The sequence below is a fragment of the Elephas maximus genome, chromosome 6 (genome assembly GCF_024166365.1).
Source record: "Elephas maximus indicus isolate mEleMax1 chromosome 6, mEleMax1 primary haplotype, whole genome shotgun sequence".
Lineage (NCBI taxonomy): Eukaryota > Metazoa > Chordata > Mammalia > Proboscidea > Elephantidae > Elephas > Elephas maximus.
The window spans coordinates 16,289,275-16,310,969 of NC_064824.1; the positions used below are offsets into that span (position 1 = coordinate 16,289,275).

The following is a 21,695-nucleotide window of genomic DNA, read 5'->3' on the forward strand; positions in this document are numbered from 1 at the left end:
TGCTGTGGACTGGATGGGACCAATAGATATATCTTAGACGGCTACCCACAAGCTTTTAAGACCCCAGATGCTACTCATCAAAGTAGGATGTAGAATGTTTTCTTTATGAACTCTGTTACCTAATTGACCTAGATGCCCCCTGAGACCATGGTCCTTAGCCCTCAGCTCCAGTAACTCAGTCACTATGGGAGTTTGGATATGTCTAGGAAGCGCCTATAACTGTGCCCCCTTTGCGATCTATTTCTACATGAATATATATGCTGTACATACAAATATGTATGTAAAAATAGCCACAGCCTAACCTATATTTGTACATAGGTATACTCGTATACACCGTCTTTCTCTATTCAGCATACCTATCTGCCTATGTATTTGCTTGTAAGTTATTGTTTTTATTGTTGTTTTAGGGTTGCATATGCTGTAGTCTTTACTATGGTTGCCTCTTTTTTTCTTCTGTGTATTCTTCTAAGTGTCTTCCTTTGCCTTGGTCAAGTTGAGCTGACTTCCCTATATTGTGTATTGTCTTTCCCTCACCAAAGTTAATACTTATCTACTGCTACAGCTGCTAACCAAAGGGTCAGCAGTTCAAATCTGCCAGGCACTCCTTGGAAGCTCTATGGGGCAGTTCTACTCTGTCCTACAGGGTCGCTATGAGTTGGAATCTACTAGACAGCACTGGGTTTTTTTTTTTTTTTTTTTAATCTAGGTACATATAATATTTGTCCTTTTGTGATTGGCATCCCGTCTAGATTCATCCATGTTGTGAGATGTTACTCAGATTCATCATTGTTCTTTATCGTTATGTAGTATTCCATTGTCTGTATACACCATAATTGGTTTATTCATTCATCTGTTGTTGGGCACTTAGATCGATTCCATCTTTTTGTGTTGTGAATAATGCTGCAGCGAATATGGGTGTGTATATAAGTATATTCATGTGGTGGCTCTTATTTCTCTGGGATACACTCATAGGAGTGCGATTTCTGAATCATGTGGTATTTCTATTTCTAGCTTTTTACGGAAGGACCATGTAGTTTTCAGTAGTGGTTGTACCATTTTATGGTCCCACCAGCTGCGTATGAGAGTTCCAATCTCCCCACAACCTCACCAGAATTTATTTTTTTCTGAATTTTTGATCAGTGCCATTCTTGCAGGAGTGAGATGGTATCTCATTGTGGTTTTGATTTGCATTTCTCTAATGGCTAGTGAGCACAAGCATCTTTTCATGTATTTGTTGTCCATGAACGTCCTTTTTAGTGAAATGCCTGTTTATATTCTTTGCCCGTTTTGTGATTGGGTTGCTTGTCTTTTTATTATTGAGTTGTTGAAGTGTTCTGTATGTTTTAGACATTAAACCTTTATCAGAGATGTCATTGCCAAAGATTTTTTCCATCTGTAGTTCCTTTTTTTACTCTCTTGGAAAAGTCTTTTGATGAGCATAAGTATGTAATTTTTAGGAGGTACCCGTTATCTAGTTTACCTTCTGGAGCTTGAGCATTTTTAATTATGCTTGATATTCTATTTATGCCATAAATGAAGGCCCCTGGTGTTGTCTTATGTTTTCTTTCACAGGCTTCATAGTTTTAGGTTTTACATTTAGGTCTATGATCCTTTTTGAGTTAGTTTTTGCATATGGGGTGAGGTATGGATCCTGTTTCATTTTTTTGAGAGTGGATATCCAGTTTTGGCAGCACCATTTATTGAAGAGACTATCCCCTAACTGTATTTCCAAGGGCTGCCTTCCAAAAAGTGTATGGACACCATGCACTGTGTTTCACAGCCCATGCCCAACTAGTGTTTCAAAGGAAATTTCCTGGTACTACAGAGAAAGAACAAAAAGCAAAACCCAGAAAATATCTGATTCTCCCATTCCTCAGGGATCACACTGCTGTTACTAATGAAAGCTACAATGCCTCTTTGTTTAGTGAGTTTTCTAAGTTATTTTTGCAAAGCGTGTATTCCAATTCTGTTGTCTCTGCAGCCAACTGTCAAAGAAAAAGAAAAGGTGGGCTTGACCTTAAATTCTTTGCCAGCTGAGATAAGCCACTTATGCAAGAGAGTCAAAACCATGCCAGTGGTCTGCACGTGTTCCTCAGGGCACCTCTAGACCAAACCTACTGTGCACACTGTGTAGCCCCACATCCTTGGTCAGCTGCTCTAGGAACATGGCCACCAGCCCCACTATTGTGAAGGAGCCAAGGACTGGGGAATAATAGCCAGTTAATGCACACAGTTCACCTAGGAGAGATCAGCAGCTTGTCCTTCATCAAATACTCCCTTGTTGTTGTTGTCCTTTATTCCATTGAGCTGATTCTGACTCATAGCAACCCTGTAGAACAGAATAGAATTGGCCCATAGGGTTTCTCAGGCTGTAATCTGTAATCTATGCTGTAAATTCTGTTCCAGAGTTTCAAAATAGTTGGTTCCAGTTTCTTTTTCCAGTGTAATAGTTGTTTGGTGAGGGACTGACCTCTAGAGCTTCCATTCCACCATTTTGTGTAATGTCATTCTTATTGTCTTCTTCAAACACACGAATGAGTCTCCAGATTTGAGAGCATCAAATCTCCCACCTTTCTCCTCTTTACCTTTGAAATAATTTCCTAGCTCTTTCTCTTTTCACATCTAAACAGGAGCAGTAAGAGAAAGAATTTTGGTTAAACCACTCATATCTCTTATTTCATAATGTGACTTCTTTTGATTGTCTATTTTGCTCTAGATATGGAAGAGGCCTCAAAAATTTGACCTACCCCCTCTCCAGGTTCCTAGATGTGATTCCACTGTGTCTTTCATAACATCATTCCATTGTTGGTAAAAGGATATCTCAGAGTCATAAAAGACAGGCTGATTAATCAGAAATCCACTTCAGTAAAAGGGGTAGGCCATTAGCATGCTAATGAGGGTTATTAGAACAGAGGATGGTACCAAGTAAATGAGTCTCTCTGCTGTCCTTTGCAATCCAGAAGAACATGGAAGCCTTGTGATAGAGGAACCAGCACCAGGGGTGGAGTCAGGAGATGGGAGTCCTTAGGCTGCCACTTCACTGTGTGATCTTGGACATATCCCTTAGCCTCCTGAATCTTGGTGCTTTCGTTGGTCAGAGAGGTCTCATAATACCTGCCCTGTCTCGACGGCACTGGGTGTTTTGGGTTAGGGTTGCTGTGAGAGTCAAATAAGATAACATATAAGAGAGTTTTGTATGTGTGTGTGTGTGTGACAATTCTGAAGTATTCAAAATTATAAAAGACTGTAAAGCCACCTAACTTAATCTGAATTTTTTGAAAGACAGCACGTTTAACAAAGGAGTGAGACAACAAATGGTTTTTGCTCTGTTTCAGGCCTTTCTGCAGAGCTGGTGTTCCTTGCCTCGTGAGCTTCATGCCTTTTTCTTTAAGAGAGTCATCAAGCTGTTTAATTTCAATCATAGATACACCCATGGTGCATTGGATGTGCTTTAAGTCCAGTGAATAAGTGACCACCCCCTGCCTTTGCTGGGAAGTGGATCACACTGACACAGCCTGTAGTGCCTCAGGTTTGAGAGGAAGCTGCTGGTGGGCTTAATGCGTGAATGTGAAATGGCAGTGCTCTAGGGCTAATGAAAGTCAATGCAGCCTCACTGTCATCACCCCTACTGTCACCTAGGGACTGTAAATGTTTCAACTTCCCATGCTAGAGTGAGAAGATAGCTGGGCAGGGAGGTGGGCAGAGATCTCCTAGGGAGCAGAGCCTAGGTTTATACAAGGCTTATGGAAAGATTTTATGGAAAGATTGGCATGTTGTTATGGGTTGAATTGTTACTCCAAAATACATATGTTGAAGTCCTAACCCCTTGTTCCTATTAATGTGACCTTATTTGGAAATAGGGTCTCTGCAGATGTAATCAAGTTAAGACGAGGTCATACTGGATTAGGATGGGGCCTAAATCTAATGACTGGTGTCTACAAGAAGAGACAGAGAGACATTTGCAGAGGAAACATGACCACGTGATGGCAAAGGCAGAGATTGGAGCGATACAGCGATAAGCCAAGGATTGTTGGGAGGCACCAGAAGGCAGAAGAGGCAAGGACGGCTTCTTCTCTTGAGACTTCAGAAGAAGCGTGGCTCTGCTGACACTTTTATTTCTGGCTTCTAGTCTCTAGAATTGTGAGAAAATTCATTTCTGTATATTTTAAAAAAGCCATTTAGTTTGTGGTAATTTGTTATGGCATCAATGGGAAGCTCATGCACAGGTAAACAAAATTCAGGACATTGGCTCAAAATTTAAGTGCATTAAAAGATCACCTTTTTTACAAAGAATTTTGAAAGCCAAGAACTTTTTTATATTGCAAATGATTACCTTGTTAATGGTTTTGCTTGGGCAGTGTGTATTTTCATCTGTTGGATATTCTAAAATTGGGGCCTTGTGAACATTGGAGTTGTCAAGTTAAGAGCTTCCACAGAGCTGAAGGTGCTTAGGGCATTTGTTGGCACTCTGGGAGTGGTTGGGCCCTGACTTGGTGCACGCTTCCTTGCTTGGCTCTCCTAGTGCCTTGAATGCCCATGGGATAGGCCTAGGGAGCTTGGGGTTCAGTTCCCAGTCCTGCCTTTCTCCAGCTGTGGTACATGAGCACTTGGCCTGTGCACTCTGGCCTCAGGATTCTCATCTATAAAACCACAGAATTTTTCACATCTATAAAACTAGGCAGAGAGGGTGCCTCAGGGCCTGAGTCATGTTGCTGAATGAAAGAATGCAGAATTATAAGCCCAGGAAGTAATTACTGCCTGTAAATGACTGACTCCAGCTTCTTCCTGGGGTGTGGCTGAATGTGAAACCATTGTGGGCTGTGGATATCACCATCACCATAGCAACCAAGGGTCCTGCCAGAACTCAAGAGTCCCAGGTATAAATGCCCCTGCTACTTCCAATGGGTAAGACTGAAAATGCCCCTGAGGGAAGGCTCTGGGGAGACTGTACTGTCTGGCCTCCTCCCATACCCCTCATTCTTTCCCCCAGGCTTCCTGTGGGGCAGGCTACTAGCTCCCTGGTGGCTTGCACATCTGACTACATTTTGTTCCACTTTTCTCTTGGGTAGAAAATAGAGGGAAGGGATTCCCACTACAGCACCTCTTGCCAAGCCTTCTGCTGACTGCATCTCAAGCACTTTAAACTTATCGGTGTTTCTAACACCATTTGTTGGAAAGACTATGCTTCCTCCATTGAATTGCTTTTGCACCTTTGTCACAAATCAGTTGGCCGTACTTGTGTAGGGCTATATCTGAGTTCTCTGTTTCATTTCATTGATTTATATGTCTATCCCTCTGCCATTACCACACTGACTTGGTTGCTCTATCTATGTGTTATTTTTGTTAGTTGCTATCAAGTTGGCTCTGACCAATGGTGTTCTTATGTATAGCAGAATGAAATGTTGCTTGTTCCTGTACCATTTTCATGATCATTGGCATGTTTTAGTGCATTGTTGTGGCCACTGTATATTTTAAGTGCCTTCCAACATAGTGAGTTTGTCTTGCAGCACTATATTAGACAATATTTTGTTGTGACCCATAAGGTTTTCATTGGCTACTTTTTGGAAGTAGATTGCCAAGCTTTTGTTCCTAGACTGTCCTAGTCTGGAAGCTCCACTGAAACCTGTCCACCATGGGTATTTGAAATAATGGTGGCATGGCTTCTAGCATCTTAGCAACATGCAAGCTACCACAGTATGACAACCTGACAGACAGGTGGTATAGTATCTATATAATAGTCTTAAAATTAGGTTGAGTGATTGCTCCTACTTCATTCTTCTTTTTCAAAGAAATTTTTTCTTTTCCTTTCCATATAGTTTCTTTTCCATGTAGTTTTTTTTCCTTTCCATATAAATTTTAGAATAATCTTGCCTATATTTGCAAAAATTCTTGCTGGGATTCTGACAGGAATTGCATTAAACTTAGATCAATTTACGGAGAATCGGCATCTTTACTAAATTGAGTCTTCCAATCCATGAGCATGGTATGTCTCTCCATTTATTTAGATTTGATTTCTTTCATCAGTTTTTTTTTTGTTTTGTTTTCAGCCTACACGTATTGTGCATGTTTTTATTAGATTTACACATAAGTATTTCATTTTTTTTTTTTTTGCATGATTGTAAATGGCATTGTATATTTAGTTTAGTCTCCATGCATCTGTTGTTAGCAGGTAGGAATATAGTTGGTTATGTATGTTGTAAACTGCAGCCTTGCTAAACTCAATAGTTTTAGGAATTGTTTTGTAAATTTCTTGAGATTTTCTACATAGTTCATAATGTCATCTGTAAATAGTTTTATTTCTATCCAATCTATATGTTTCTTTTCTTTTCTTGCCTGATTGCACTAACTAGAATTCCAACACCATGTTGAATAAGTGGTGAGAGTGGACATTTTTGCATTGTTACCAATCTTAGGGAGGAAACATTCAGTCTTTCACCATCAAGTATGATGTTAGGTGTAGATTTTTTGTGTTGTTGTTAGTTGCCGTCAAGTTGATTCTGACACATGGAGACCCCATGTGTGCAGAGTAAAACTGCTCCATAGGGTTTTCGAGGCTGTAACCTTTCAGAAGCAGATCACCAGGCCTGTCTCTGGGTGGGTTCTAATTGTCAACCTTTCAGCTCATAGTCTAGCGTTTAACCTTTTGCGCCACTCAAGGACTCCTTATTTATCAGGGTGAGAGTGTTCCCTCTACTCCTAGCTTGCTGAGAGTTTTTAATCATGAACGAGTATTAGATTTTGTCAAATACTTTGTTTATATCAATTGATATGATCATGTAAATTTTCTTCTTTAGTCTGTTCAAAAATCGTGGGTTACATTGATTAATTTTCATATATTAAGCCAGCCTTGCACCCTTGGAATAAGCTACACTTGGTTATGCTGTATAACTCTTTTTACTTATCACTGAATTCTATTTGCTAATATTGTGTTAAGGATTTTTGCTTCTATGTTCATGAGAGATATTGAAATGTAATTTCTTTTTTGTACTCTCGTTGTCTTATTTTGACATCAAGGTAATACTGGCCTCATATAATGAGTTTGGAAGTCTTCTATCTTCTGAAAGAGATTGTGTAGAATTGGTGTTAACCCTTTTAAAAATATTTGGTAGAACTCTCCAGTGAAACCATGTATATCTGGAGATATACTTTTTAGGAATTTTTAAATTACATAGTCAATTTCTTTAAAAGTTACAATGCTATTCAAATAATCTGTTTCATATTGAGGAAGTTGTGGTAACTTGTGCTTTTGTCTATTTTGTTTAAGTTGTATATTATGTGTGTAGATGTGATGCCAGGGTTGCTCTAGCAAACCCTATTCACAGAGCCAATTTTGCAAACCAGTCCAGTGAGATTAATGTTACCCACCTCTGATACCAAATTGTGCAAGCCAGTCTGAGGTCACTAAGATCACCCACTTCTGAGGCCGAATTGTGGGGTGGGTAACAAATTCCACTCCACATTCCACCTGCATCCTGTGGAATTCTCAGCTTCCCTTCCCTGTTCAGTTCTGATTTCAGCCACCCATGCAGCCCTTCTATCTCTCACCCCCAGCTACCTGGGGGTAAGTTAGTGGGTACTGGCTGCAAGCTTGAGAGTTCATATGGCTCCCTCCCCTTAGATTGGCTGGTTCTTCCTGTTACTTGGGTCTGATAGTTCACTGGAATGACTCATAGAGCTCATGGGAGACACCATACCAGTGACAACAGCTTTAATATAACAAAAAAGGATACAAATGAACAGATAACTAGTGAAAGGACTAACGCAGTGGCTGCAACAATGGGCTCAAGCATAACAACGATTGTGTGGATGGTGCAGGACCACTGTTTCGTTCTGTTGTACACAGCATCTCTATGAGTAGGAACCAACTTGACAGCACCTAACAACATAGGGAAAGATCTGGGAGGAATTCACAGCATGGAGCTTTCATGTCCCAAAGAGGGTGTGCTACCCTCTCCCATGCATGGTCACCAACTAGGAAGCCCCATCTAAGCCCCAGGCTTAGGGCTCTTATCAGCCTCCTCATGTGGCCGTGCCTCATGAGGCTTTGTTAGACTTGGGCCCCCAGGCAGACCCTCTTGGTCTGGGTAACCCTCAAACATCAGCCTTAGGTATTTGTATGGCTTGAAAGCAAAAAAGGCCAAATTGCTTTCTGCAAGATGATTTCACCTTGTAGTGTTTCCTTATGTAAAATGGCAGCATCAGAATTTGTCTAACTTCATGAGGGTGAAGAAGAACCAACATCAGCGTCAGCCCAAAGATGATTTTTATCAGTTGGAGACCAGACTCTCCAACAATTTTTACCAATTCTGACACCAGCCATCATCCCTCTCATGGCATTCTCTACTTCTCTGCTGGGTTTGATTATTTGTTGCACCACACAGAACTCACAGACCATACTCATGTTTATGGGGTTTATTAGGGCTGCTATGAGTTGGAATCGACTCAATGGTAGTGGGTTTTTTTTTTTTTTTTACAGGTTACAATTCAGGATGAAGATCAATTTGGAAGTAACAGGGACAACTCAGGAGACAATATGCAGTTCATCAATCAGGACAACTTTCAACCTCTCTGCTCCTTCTCTGCTATGCCTACAGGCAGGCAGGCCTTGTTCTTAGTCTTGGCCCTTGCTCTGGGCCTCTGCCTTGCCTCAGGTCTGGCCTCTACCCTGCTCAAGCAAGTGTTACAAAGCTCTTTAGCTCCAATGATAAGTGGCCAGAGACACCCTACTCCACCAGAAGCCTCCTGCCTGAAGGTGCTCAGCTTTCTCGCTCCATGGGTCAGCAAGCCCACTGTAGTCGCCTCACTCTGTGAGTTGTGAAGCCCTCTGCACTGTCTTGTACAAATCTCCTGGTTCTACTACCAACATTTCCCTGCCGCTGGACCCTACCATACTTGCTGCTGCCTCTCGCCATCTTGAGCAGTCTCCAGTATTACAGCTCTGTCTCCTGAGTCTAGAAGGTTCTCAGTACAGGGACCCTGGGTTCACAGGACATGCTCCACTCCTAGCTCTTCTTCTTGATGGTAGTGAGGTCCCTACTCAACCTCTGGGATTGGCTCTTGCTAAGCCTAGTGAGATAGCAAAACTGACCAATCCCCTTGGTGGGCCACAGTCACCTTATTTGAATAGCCCCACCCAATCATTTCATGGGAGTTACAAGAGTATGGCTAAAACCCAAAAACCAAACCTGTTGCCGTCAAGTCAATTTCAACTCATAGCGACCCTGTAGGACAGAGTAGAACTGCCCCTATAGAGTTTCCAAAGGAGTACCTGGTGGATTTGAACTGCCAACTCTTTCGTTAGCAGCTGTAGCACTGAACCACTATGCAACCAGGATTTAAATTGAAAACAGAAAAAATTAATAGTCAAAAAACAAAAAGCCAGTTCTTCGAAAAGATCAATAAATTGACAAACCTCTACCAAGACTGACAAAGAAAAAAAGAAGGAAGACAAAAATTACCAATATCAGGAATGCACAGGGACTATCATGACACGATCTGTAGGCATCTAAAGACTACCAAGTTAAAGTGCAGTGAATTGCTTTTATATGGCCCTTCTATCCAGACTTCTTAAGGTAGAAGCTTAGATTATTGATTTTTTTCCTCTTTTCTAATGTAAGCATCTAGTGCTATAAACTTCAGTCTGGTGTTGTCATTTTACCAGTTCCAGTGAAATGTAGAAACCTTATCTCATTTCATGTGCCATTACCCACCCCCATTTATAATACAACTGTCTTAAATATTTCCTCTACATACATTAAGAACCATATCAGACAATGATATAGTTTCTGCTTCAACCATCAAATACTTTAGGAAACTTAAAAGGAGAAGGAAAGTTTATTGTATTTACCCATATTTTTACTCTTTCTGTTCTTTCTTCCTTCTTAATGTTTCAAGATTTCTTCTTTTGTGATTTTTTTTTTTCCTGTTTCAAGAACTTCCCTTTGCTTTTCTTTTAAGATAGGTCTACTGGCAACACATTCTCTTAGTTTTCCTTCATTTGAGAATATCTTGCTTTCCCCTTAATTCCTGAAGTGTATTTTCCCTGGGTATAGGATCCTGGGTTGCCAGTTCTTTTCTTTCAGCTCTTGAAAAATTTTGTGCCACTTTCTCTGTGTCCATGGTTTCTCATGTGAAATCTGCTGTCATGTGAATTGTTTTCCCTTAGGGTAAGATGTCATTTCCCTCTCACTGCTTTTGAGATTTTTTGTCTTTAGTGTTCAGACAAATGTCTTGGCATGGTTTTCTTTGGGTTTCTTCTCTTTAGGGTTTATTGAGCTTCTTGAATCTATAGGTTTTTGTATTTTGCTAAATTTGCCAAAGCTTCAGCTATTATTTCTTTGAATACTTTATCAGTTCCACCCTCTTTCCTCCTTTCATCTTTGTCAGCTGCCTAGCCCAAGGGTTTGTTTCTCTGATTAAGATCTGCAAACTGCCAGCACATATACTGCCTCTGGGCATCCCCACTCCCACTGGAGGCCCTGGTTTTTCTGAGGTTCAGGGGATTAATGCTAAGACAATAATAAAAATCCATCTGACCTGAAGAATATTAGGACATGTTCTTGATTCCTTGTGACCCACCATCATCCTGGGAGAAGGAGACGTTTTCCCTCCAGCTCAGCTCGGAAGAGTTCACACCCTGTTCACACTGCCCACCTCCTCCTGTCACCATAACAGCCCCCGTCCCATTACCAGCAACAGGGCCGTTATTGAGAGAAATCACTCAGAGCTCCTTGTCTTGAAGATGCCATCTGCTAGTCTTACCTTCTTTCTTTGCTCTCCTGATGCATCGCGTTCAGGTATGAGCACTGGGAAATCCCCAGATCTGGACGCCTCACACACCTTGGCACCTCTTACAAAGGTCCATGACACCTCCTGGGAACTGCCACCAAGCCTCTCCACCTCAGCAATAGTTCCAGTAGTTTATGCCCTATATTGGATAGAACGTGTTAACACATATAATCCATCTGGTTTTATAAAGTAAGCACATGCCTGAAAACAAAAAGAGAAAAATTTATAGGGTCATCAACTGGATGTCTGTGAGCAAACTTTGCTTTCCTGAACACTGCAGTAGCAGCAGAGGAGCCAGATGTCCACAATTAGCAACTCACCCAGATTCAGGACTGGGTGAGCCCTCAAGGGTGTTTGACATGGCAGGCAGCTCTCAGTGATCTTATCAAGAAGCATCCAATGTGTGTGCACTCCAGGTCATCTCAATTTGACCAGACCCTCACTGGACCTGGCATTGTGCCTTCCAGTCAGCCCCCCTGCCTAGTCCTGTGGCTGCCCACAGTTGTCTTTCTACAATGCAAAGTTCTTTAAATTCTGGGTTTAAGTCCTACAGAATAAAGCCTTGGCCTGGCATTCAAAGCCAGTCTCATTCTGAACCCATCTAACACTCCTTCTCCTCTCCTGCCACTCCTTTTACCCCAGGGACCCTGCCTTGTCAGGACCCTCATCAAATGTATTTCCTTTGCTTGACCATGCCATCTTCCCCTCTTCCACCTTTGGAATCTTCTCATCCTGCGCAACTCAGCCTGGACAGCCCCTTCATGCATCCACTCAGGCTTGCTTTTGGTACCTGAACACCATGTCCGTCTACCCGCCCTTGTGATCTGTAGGGACACAGAGCAGGGTCAGGGTCTGACTTTTAGAACTTGGGCATCCCCACCATGCCTGGGGTAAGCACTTGTAGTAAGCACTTGATAAACGTCTGATAAGTGGATGGCTGAATTAATGAATAAATTGAATAAAACCTTTTTATTACAAGTTTCCCTGGGGTAAAACAAATTCAATTAACACTATAAGTGGCATTTTGTTGTCTCTATTTTGGAACACATGAAATAATTAGTGCTTGGTACACAGAGAACTCTGAGTGTGAAGCTGGATGTCATCAAGTGTCAAAACACAGAAACCTAAGTAGAAAAAATAAATAGTGTGCTTGGCTAGAAGGGAGAAATGAATCTGGAAGGGGTTTTCCTGGGAGAAGGGGGACCTCAATGCAGGATCCCAGGGTGTGGTACAAGGAAAAGGCCTATGACAAAACAAGCTGAGAAATGTAGTGGTCCCGGGGCTCGAATTGGGGCTGGCTGACCCAGACTAGAGCTGCTCTGCAGAGCATGCTCTGCCTACCTCACCATGGCAATAATGGCTGCATTTATTGAGTGCCAGCTGTGTGCTGGGGGCACTTTATATTCACAAAGATCTTCGTGTTATTATCTCCATTCTATCAGTATGGACCTCTGGCCTGACAGTTTGTCATCTGTGGTGGCTTGTGTGTTGCTGTGATGCTGGAAGCTATGCTACCGGTATTACGAATACCATCAGGGTCACCCATGGTGGACAGGTTTTAGTGGAGCTTCCAGACTAAGACAGACTTAGAAGAAAGGCCTGGTGATCGGCTTCTGAAAATTAGCCAAGGAAAACCCTATGGATCACAACAGAACATTGTCTGAGTACCTTGCTTCGGACACATTATCAGGAGGGATCAATTGCTTGAGGAGGACATTGTGTTTGCTAAAGCAGAGGGCCAATGAGCACAAGGGAGACCCTTGGTGAGAGGAACTGTACAGGTGGCAAGGATGGACTCAGATATGCCGTTGACCATGAGGATAATGCAGGACCAGGAAGCATTTTATTCTGTTGTACTTAAGATTGCCGTGAGTAAGACTTGACATCAACTAACAACAATAGTATCAATATGGACACTGAGACTAAGCAGTTACATCATATGCTCAAGGATTCACACTCAGGTCTGCAGACATCTTAGGGATATATATCTCTCTTGTCTGGCAAGGAGCCTTGAGTGTATGTTCCTCATTCCCTAAACCCTTGCCTCTCCGTTATTAGGCTGTGCCAGCTCCTCCCAGGCACACTCTCAGATTCTCTTAGCCTTCTCACCTGTCTCCTGACCCTCAACCCCTTGCTCCACCTCAGCCATTGGCACAACCAACTACTTGGCATTGTCCCTCTGCTTGAAGCCAACGAGCCACACTCCTGGGTTCCCTGATTCTCCTGCCATCATGTTTAGACTCAGAGATAACATGCTGCCAAAGAGGCCAATGATATAACCCAGCTTAGGGTTTGAACTTTGACCAACGGAAGAGGGGATGGGAGGGAGCCACAGACAAATCCCCTCTTCCTCTCACCCTCCAATAGAACTGTTCCGACTTGTGGCTTCCCCACATTGCCAGTTCAGAGATTTCCCATGTGCCCAGCTGTGGCCAGGTTTATGCACCTGTGGAATGGCCCACCATGAGTTGGAGGCCAGTGTGGGGCATCACTATGTGTTGCCTTCCTCCCCTGTGTTTCCACACAGTATTCAGCCCTTCCTGAGGCTTCATTTTCTGGGAACCCAGGCCAAGACACTGCTCTGGTGTTACTTTTATTTTCCTCTTTTGTCCCCAGTCACAACCTCCATCCTCCTTCCATTGGAGGCACCACTCAGATATGTTGGGTACACTTCCTGGATTTTGGACACATCTTTGAATCTGTCTTGTGAGGGTGTGTATCTTGATTTACACAAATGGTTTTGGGCCATAAATTCCATTTCCTTTTCTGACTTTGTCCTCAGCACCTGGTTCTAAGATCTATCAGAGTCTCATGTGTGCCTGGCCCACTGCTTTTGCTGCCACACTGACGGCACTCCTGTTATCCACCTCTCTGTGGGCTTCCACAGATGATGCAGTGAGGGCCCAGGTGAGGGTGTCACAGGACACGGGCCCAGGAGCAGCGTTTCCCCAAATTCTGGCCAGCTGCTCTTGCACCCACAGGATATGATGGCCCATGCCCCCACATCTCAGTCCACGCTTGCTGTTACTTGGCTTTCCAATTTTTCTAATCTGGTTGGGTGTAAACTACTCTCTTAGGGCCTGTCTTGTCACTGGTGAGGTTCACAGTTTCCCTCAGTTTTGTCAGCCACTTGAGATTCCCTCTGCTTCTTCATTGTTTTGCCTTTGAGCTCACTTTGCCTGAGGAGTACTGGCGACCCTGACTGGATGTGTGGCCTTGGCAAGGGGCAAGAACCCAGGCCCTACCTAGAGCATCACAAGGGGAGAAGGAGGGAGGGCACAGGTCAGGGAAGGGGGCATTTGGAGTTAACTCCTCCTATGTGCCCACCTCCCCTCCTCAGTGACCCTGCCCTAACTCCAGGGTAGACCCAAATTTTGTGGGGTCTAAAATATAGAACCACCACCTATCTTTCAGTTTATTGTACCGTGGTGGCTTGTGTGTTGCTACGATGCTGGAAGCTATGCCACAGGTATTTCAAATACCATCAGGGTCCCCCATGGTAGACAGGTTTCATTTGAGTTTCCAGACTAAGACAAACTAGGAAGGAAGCCTTAGTGATCTATTTCCAAAAATCAAAGAAAAAACCCTATGGATCACAACAGAATACTGTCTAATACAGTCCTGAACAATGAGCCCCCTAGACTGGAAGCCACTTAAAATACACAGTGGCTGCAACAATGGACTTGCACATACCAACGATTGTAAAGATGGAGTAGGGTCGGGCAACATTTTGTTCTGTTGTACATGGGGTCACCACGAGTCGGAGCCGATTTTGACAACAACTAATAAAATGAGCCCTTGTGGCGCAGTGGTTAAGTGCTTGGCTGCTAACTGAAAGGTTGATGGTTTGAATCCACCATCTCCTCCATGGCAGAAAGATGTAACAGTCTGGTTCTGTAAAGATTAAACCAAAACCAAACCAGTTGTCTTTGAGTCGATTCTGACTCCTGGCGACCCTGTAAGATAGAGTAGAACTGCCTAATCAGATTTTCAAGGAGCATCTGGTGGATTTGAACTGCCAGCCTTTCGGTTAGCAGCCTGAGCTCTTGACCATTGCACCATCAGGGCTCCTTCATAAAGCTTACAGCCTAGGAAACCCTATGGGTCAGTTCTACTCTGTCCCATAGGGTCACCATGAGTCAGAATCGACTTGACAGCAACAGGCGTTTTTGGTTTTTAATAACAACAATAAAATCCCAAAACATAATCCCTATCAGCTCTAACTCCATACACTTCAGGTTCCATTTCTTCTCCAGTACTCACCTATCCTCTGGCTCAGCACTGTTGATAAGGTCTCTGTGTGCAGACCTACAGACTCTGACTATGGCCACAGATGACCCCACAGGTCTGTCCCCAGCATTGGGTCCTTAGAGGAATTCCTCTATGAACCCTAAGGGGTGGGGCCACCCTGGGGTCTGCTGGGTGCCCTAGTGTTCTGGGCGGTAGGTCCTGTTCAGGGCGGGAGTCCGGCCCAAGGAACCCGAACTGTAATGAACATGAGTTCAAAGGCTCCTCACAGTTTATGAAAGTATTTCCCAAAGTACATTCCACCAAAGTTCACCCCTGTGTTATGTTAATGTGAACTATGAAACAAAGGCAGGGACTTCTCATTAAGTATGAAGCCCCCCAAGGACCTCCTGGAGCCATTCACTGGTGCTGTCAGTCTCCTGGGTGTATCATGAGTGGCAGAACCCTGCAGACCTCCTCACTTGCAAAACCCAGGCTGGCTGCATGTCCCAGTGCACCTTATGGAGCTAGCACTTTAAGAAACACACCAGTCTGTCCTCAGAGAAGCTTCACTCTCTCCCACCGTTCCACCTGTGGAATCCAACAACCATTCTGTGCATGCTCTGTGCACTCTCCAGCCTCTGAAACGTTGCTTGTGTCAGTCCTGCATCCTGAGAAGCTAGTTCCCCTCTGATTGGCCTCAGGAATGTCCCTTGCCTTTCTCAACCCTCACGCTCAACCCCAAGCCTTCTCCTTCTGAAATCCGCTTTAAATTCCCTAGCTGGAGCCAAGCCCTTTCTGCCCAGGGCTTTAGTAGCTCTTCATGTGGATAGGCTTTTCCCTCATTTATAGATTTTCTAATATGAACTAGATACAAGTCATCAATTAAGGAAGAGGCAGAGTTTGCCTGGTTAAATGCAGTGGGGACAGGCACATGTTCATGTAGGAGGGGACACAGGCAGCACTGGAACCAGATCCTTCCTCTAAGCATGGGACCTCAGGTGGCTTCCAGATCCTTTGTTTATGTTGGCTGTTGTAAACTGTGCTGTAATTCATTTTGATTTTCTAGAAGCTCTACGATTTTAACTTGCAATATCAAAATGCACTTCTTATTGTTGTTGTTGTTAGGTGCCGTCGAGTCGGTTCTGACTCATAGTGACCCTATGCACAACAGAATGAAAAACTGCCCGGTCCTGTGCCATCCTTACAATCGTTGTTATGCTTGAGCTCATTGTTGCAGCCACTGTGTCAATCCACCTCGTTGAGGGTCTTCCTCTTTTCCGCTGACCCTGTACTCTGCCAAGCATGATGTCCTTCTCCAGGAACCGATCCCTCCTGACAACATGTACAAACTATGTAAGACGCAGCCTCGTCATCCTTGCCTTTAAGGAGCATTCTGGCCGCACTTCTTCCAAGACAGATTTGTTCGTTCTTTTGGCAGTCCGTGGTATATTCAATATTCTTCGCAAACACCACAATTCAAATGCATCAACTCTTCTTTGGTCTTCCTTATTCATTGTCCAGCTTTCACATTCATATGATGCGATTGAAAATACCATGGCTTGGGTCAGGCGCACCTTAGTCTTCGGGGTGACATCTTTGCTCTTCAACACTTTGAAGAGGTTCTTTGCAGCAGATTTGCCCAGTGCAATGCATCTTTTGATTTCTTGACTGCTGCTTCCATGGCTGTTGATTGTGGATCCAAGTAAAATGAAATCCTTGACAACTTCAATCTTTTCTCCGTTTATCATGATGTTGCTCATTGGTCCAGTTGTGAGGGTTTTTGTTTTCTTTATGTTGAGGTGTAATCCATACTGAAGGGTGTGGTCTTTGATCTTCATTAGTAAGAGCTTCAAGTCTTCTTCACTTTCAGCAAGCAAGGCTGTGTCATCTGCATAACGCAGGTTGTTAATGAGTCTTCCGCCAATCCTGATGCCCCATTCTTCTTCATATAGTCCAGCTTCTCGTATTATTTGTTCAACATACAGATTAAATAGGTATGGTGAAAGAATACAACCCTGATGCACACCTTTCCTGACTTTAAACCAATCAGTATCCCCTCGTTCTGTCCAAATAACTGCCTCTTGATCTATGTAAAGGTTCCTCATGAGCACAATTAAGTGTATAATTATAACTATTAAACTCTAATTAATAATTGTGCAGGAAAAGTAACTTTGTTCCTACACATCAGACATTCCCTAGCCCTAGTCTCCCTTTCCACAATAAAAAAAAAAACAAAAAACTTAGAGATGTCTGAGCTATCAGAGCTGTCTCACACTTTCCCCACCTACAAGTTGTGATAGAAAGGGCAAAACAAAGCCCATCCCCATCTATCGGCCCCCTTCCCTGGGCCCAGTCTGCACTTTAAGTCCTCAGTCAGAGGGTGCTACACCCTTGTGCTATGTTCACCGCCCCACCCATCGCACTCATGAAGTGATCACATACATGCACACACAAGTATGTACATATGCATACACGTACATGCACACACATGTGCATGCACACACATGCGCCTATACACACATGTACGCACAAACATGCATACACACATGTGCATGTGCACGTGCAGGCACTGCACACAGCAGATGATGAAGAACCTGCACAACTTCATTCACGGAGGTGCAGACTTTCCTGCCCCCACTCCACTCAGACGAGACCAGCTAAGTCCCAGGACGCACAGCTGCCCCGCAAAGTCATGGCTGGCTTCGAGGCACTCTGGGCTCTGCAGCTCTAGTCCAGGGAGGCCAGCCCCACTCCAAGCTCAGGGGAATCTTGCATGCATGGAGTGGTGATGTGAGCTTGGGGGACCAGACCTCTGTGTAACTTGGCCCGAGAGCCTGGCCAGCAGTGGGAAATGACTCCACTTCCCAGCTATACCTGTCCTCTCTGTGGGTCTCAGGGCTCTGTCCCTTGGGCCCCACAGCCCGACAGTGAAGACAGCTGCCGCTTCTCACATCCCCACCACATGCCAAGCTCCTCAATCACATTATGGGGAACCATTACTGATTTTGAGAGGGATGGGCAGCCATTCCCCATCTCAGCGAAAAGTGGAGGCTTCCCTGGGGTGATCCAGATAATGGAGGTGGAGCCAGCACTCCCTCACCCCAGCTGCACTGCTCCACCTCACTCCGGCCTGCACCATAGCCGGGCCTCCAATGCACCCAACCACCACCTCACCAAGCCTCCCAGCACCAGCCAGACAGGCCTATGTCCCAAGGCAGAGCCAGACTGTGGTCACTAGAGCAGGCTGCTGGCTTTATTGCATCCAGGGAGGGAGAAAAGAGCCTCCCACTTCCTGATGCATTATTTATCAGGAATGCATTAACCATGGGTGACATCACAGGCATTCCAGGCAATTTGTGGAAAGTATTTTTATTGTTAAAGCAATTGATTTGCAAATTCCTTGACAGGGAAAAGGGAGCACAGTGCAGGTGGGGATGTGACATGGAGACTTTTACAATGTATTTGGGGATAATTGATTGAAAGCTAAGCTGTGTAGCCAGTGAGAAAATGAGATTATCCTGTCTGTTATGCAAAGAAATTGTATATTGTGCAAAATAGCATGAAGAGGAGCTGTCAGAGGCAGCCGAGAGACACGTTGCCTTCTCAGGGAAGGTAGGAGTGATGTCTTTCTTTCCAAATTTGATCACCCACTCCTCACTTCCCACACCCCCAGAAAGCCATCTTTTCTTGAGGCCCCCCCCCACCCCCGCCGCCGATTCAACCCTGGGCCTCAGACCAGGCCCTTCCTCTCCCTCAGCAAGGGACCTTTAGTTCCCCAGGTTTTCTTTTTCCTGCCTATATCCCAGACTGGGTGCTGGAAATGCTAGCGGGGAACTAGAAATGCCAAAAGGCACAGATAAAACAGTCATAGGAAAAGCTGGCTCTCTGAAGCCAAAGGACTAGGAAAGAGGCAGTCTGGCAAAACAGAAACCTCCTAGGCAATAACTGCCTACTCCAGCCCGAGAGAACAAACTGTGACCCCCACCTCCACCAGCAAAAGCTAACTGGGGACCCAGGATTTTCATCCCTTCCTGTCAGTAAGGAGGCCTCCTTTCTTTCACCCTTTCTTCCCTCCTTTCTGCCCACAACTCAGGGTGTCACTGGAGACCATATGGGGATACTGGATTTCCACCTCTGCCCCTCCCCCTCCAAGCTGGAATGGTGTCAGAGGAGGCCTAGTAGGAAGCTGGAACTTCTACCACTTCCCATGGGTAACAATGTAACTTTCTCCTCCAGGCATCAGTGGAGGCAACATGGGACAGGCAGTATCATCAAAAGCATACTACCAAAACAAAAACAAACTTGTGGCCATCAAGTCAATTCTGACTCATAGAGAACTTATAGGACAGAGCAGAAGAGCCTGATAGGGTTTCCAAGACTGTAAATCTTTACAGAAGCAGACTGCCACACCTTTGTCCCACAGGGCAGCTAGTGGGTTCAAACTGGTGACCTTTCAGTTTGCAGCTCAGTGCTTGAACCACTGCATCACCAGGGCTCCTCTAGAGGCCTAGTGGGGAGCCTAGACTGCCACTCCCTCCCAGCAATGACATAACTCCCCTCTGTCTTAGGCTGGTTCTCTATAGAAGCAAAACCAGTAAAGTGTATAAAAAATGTATATATAGAGAGAGATTTCTATCAAGGAAATGGCTCACACAGCTGTAGAGGCTGGAACATCACAGGGGCTGGTGAAACCAAGATCCGCAGGTCATATAGCAGTGCTCTTGCTCACAGGCTGTGAAGACTGACAGTTCCCAAGATCTGCAGACCAGACCACAAGGCTTCTCCTGACTCATGTAGCTGCAGAGGCTGGTGAACACAAGATTGGCAGGTCGGAGAGCAGGGCTCCTGCCCACAGGCTATGAAGACCACAAATTCCAAGATCAGCAGGTAAGCCGCTAGCTCAAGTCCCAAGAACTGGAGGTCAGATGACAGGAGCCAGTTGCAGGATCCAGAGCAGGCAAAAGCCATCTGCTTGTATCTTGATACAGACCACATGCCCAAATAAACTCCCTTTCAACTGACTGGCTACTCACAGCAGATCCTATCATGGGAATGATCACAAATAAACACTGAGAATCATGGTCCAGCCAAGTTGATACACAATCTTAACTATCACAGTCCACCTCTTGTCAGCTTGGCATTTGTACACATCTCCTTAAACCATATATAATTTCTGAATAAAGAAAATTACAAAGTCATACTAGTGCCTAACATGAGACAACAAACACTCATACAACTGAAAATGCGCTAGCTCTGAGGTAGGCAACAGAAGATGTATTGCTGGCCTTGCCAGCAAACTGCTTCTGATGGTCCTTCAAAACAGGTATGGAGAAAAAGACATTAGCCAGATCAATAGGTGCATACCAGGTACCAGAAGATGTACTGATTTGCTCATGCAATGAAACTACATCTGGAAAGGCAGCTGCAATTGGAGTCACCATCTGGTTAAGTTTTGTCATTCTCCAAGGTCCATCTGTTTTTTGTACAGGCCAAATAAGCTAGCTGAATGGGGATGTTGTGGGAATCACCACCCCTGCATCCTTCAAGTCCTTGATGGTGGCACTAATCTCTGCAATCCCTCCAGGAATACAGTATGGCTTTCGGTTTACTATTCTTCTAGGTAGGGGCAGTTTTAATGGCTTCCACTTGGCTTTTCCTACCATAATAGCCCTTACTCCATGTCTTGGTCATCTAGTGTTGCCATAACAGATATACCACAAGTGGATGGCTTTAACAAAGAGAAGTTTATTTCTTCATGGTGAAGTAGGCTAAAAGTCCCAATTCATGGCATTGGCTCCAGGGGAAGACTCTCTCTCTGTTGACTCTGAAGGAAGGTTTTTGTCATCAATCTTCCCCTGGTCAAGTAGCTTCTCAGGCACAGGGATCCCGGGTCCAAAGGACATGTTCTGCTTTTGGTGCTGCTTTCTTGGTGGCATGAGGTCCCCAACTCTCTGCTTGCTTTCCTTTCTGTTTATCTCTTGAGAGATAAAAGGTGGTGCAGGCCACACCCTGGGGAAACTCCCTCCACATTGGATCAGAGAGGTTACCTGAATAAGGGTGGTGTTAAAATCCCACCCTAATCCTCTTAACATGAAACTACAATCACAAAATGGAGGACCACCATAGAATACTGGGAATCAGGGCCTAACCAAGTTGATACACATATTTTTGGAGGGACATAATTCAATCCATGACAGTCCATTTGACAGGAATCCAGTGTGAGGCTTCTGCCAGCTGGTGAGTATATCTATTCCAATTATGCATTCTGGAACTGGGGAAATTACTACAGGATGGGCTTGGAGACCCAGCTCACATCGTATATTAGCAGTGCCCTCTTTACTGCTGGAAAAGAATCATTAACATTTTTAAGACTAACCAGACTTGAGAATCAATTTTGAAAATTCATCCTTACAATTTTATTTCTCTAGAACCACTTTTGGTACAAAACGTCTTAGGCTGGGTTCTCTAGAGAAGCAAAACCAGTAAAGTGTATAATTATGTATATAGAGAAATTTATATCAAGATAACAGGTCACGTGGTTGTAGAGGCTGGAACATCCCAAGCCAGTGGATCAGGGTAGAAGCTTCTCCCAATTCATGCAGCTGCAGGGGCTGGTGAAAACAAGATTGGCAGGTTGGAGGGCAGGGCTGCGAAGGTGGATAAATCCCAAGATTGGC

At 44.3% G+C, this 21,695-nt stretch overlaps 1 long non-coding RNA gene across 1 annotated transcript in view; it reads left to right on the forward strand.

Moving 5' to 3' along the window:
* LOC126078536 (uncharacterized) overlaps window positions 1-21,695 on the forward strand; it is a 90,747-nt gene that overhangs the window by 23,397 nt on the left and 45,655 nt on the right. Inside the window, exons 2-3 of the long non-coding RNA XR_007518071.1 lie at window positions 8,477-8,807; window positions 19,750-19,905. This is a non-coding gene — a long non-coding RNA (uncharacterized LOC126078536). The remainder of the gene's footprint in view (window positions 1-8,476; window positions 8,808-19,749; window positions 19,906-21,695) is intronic.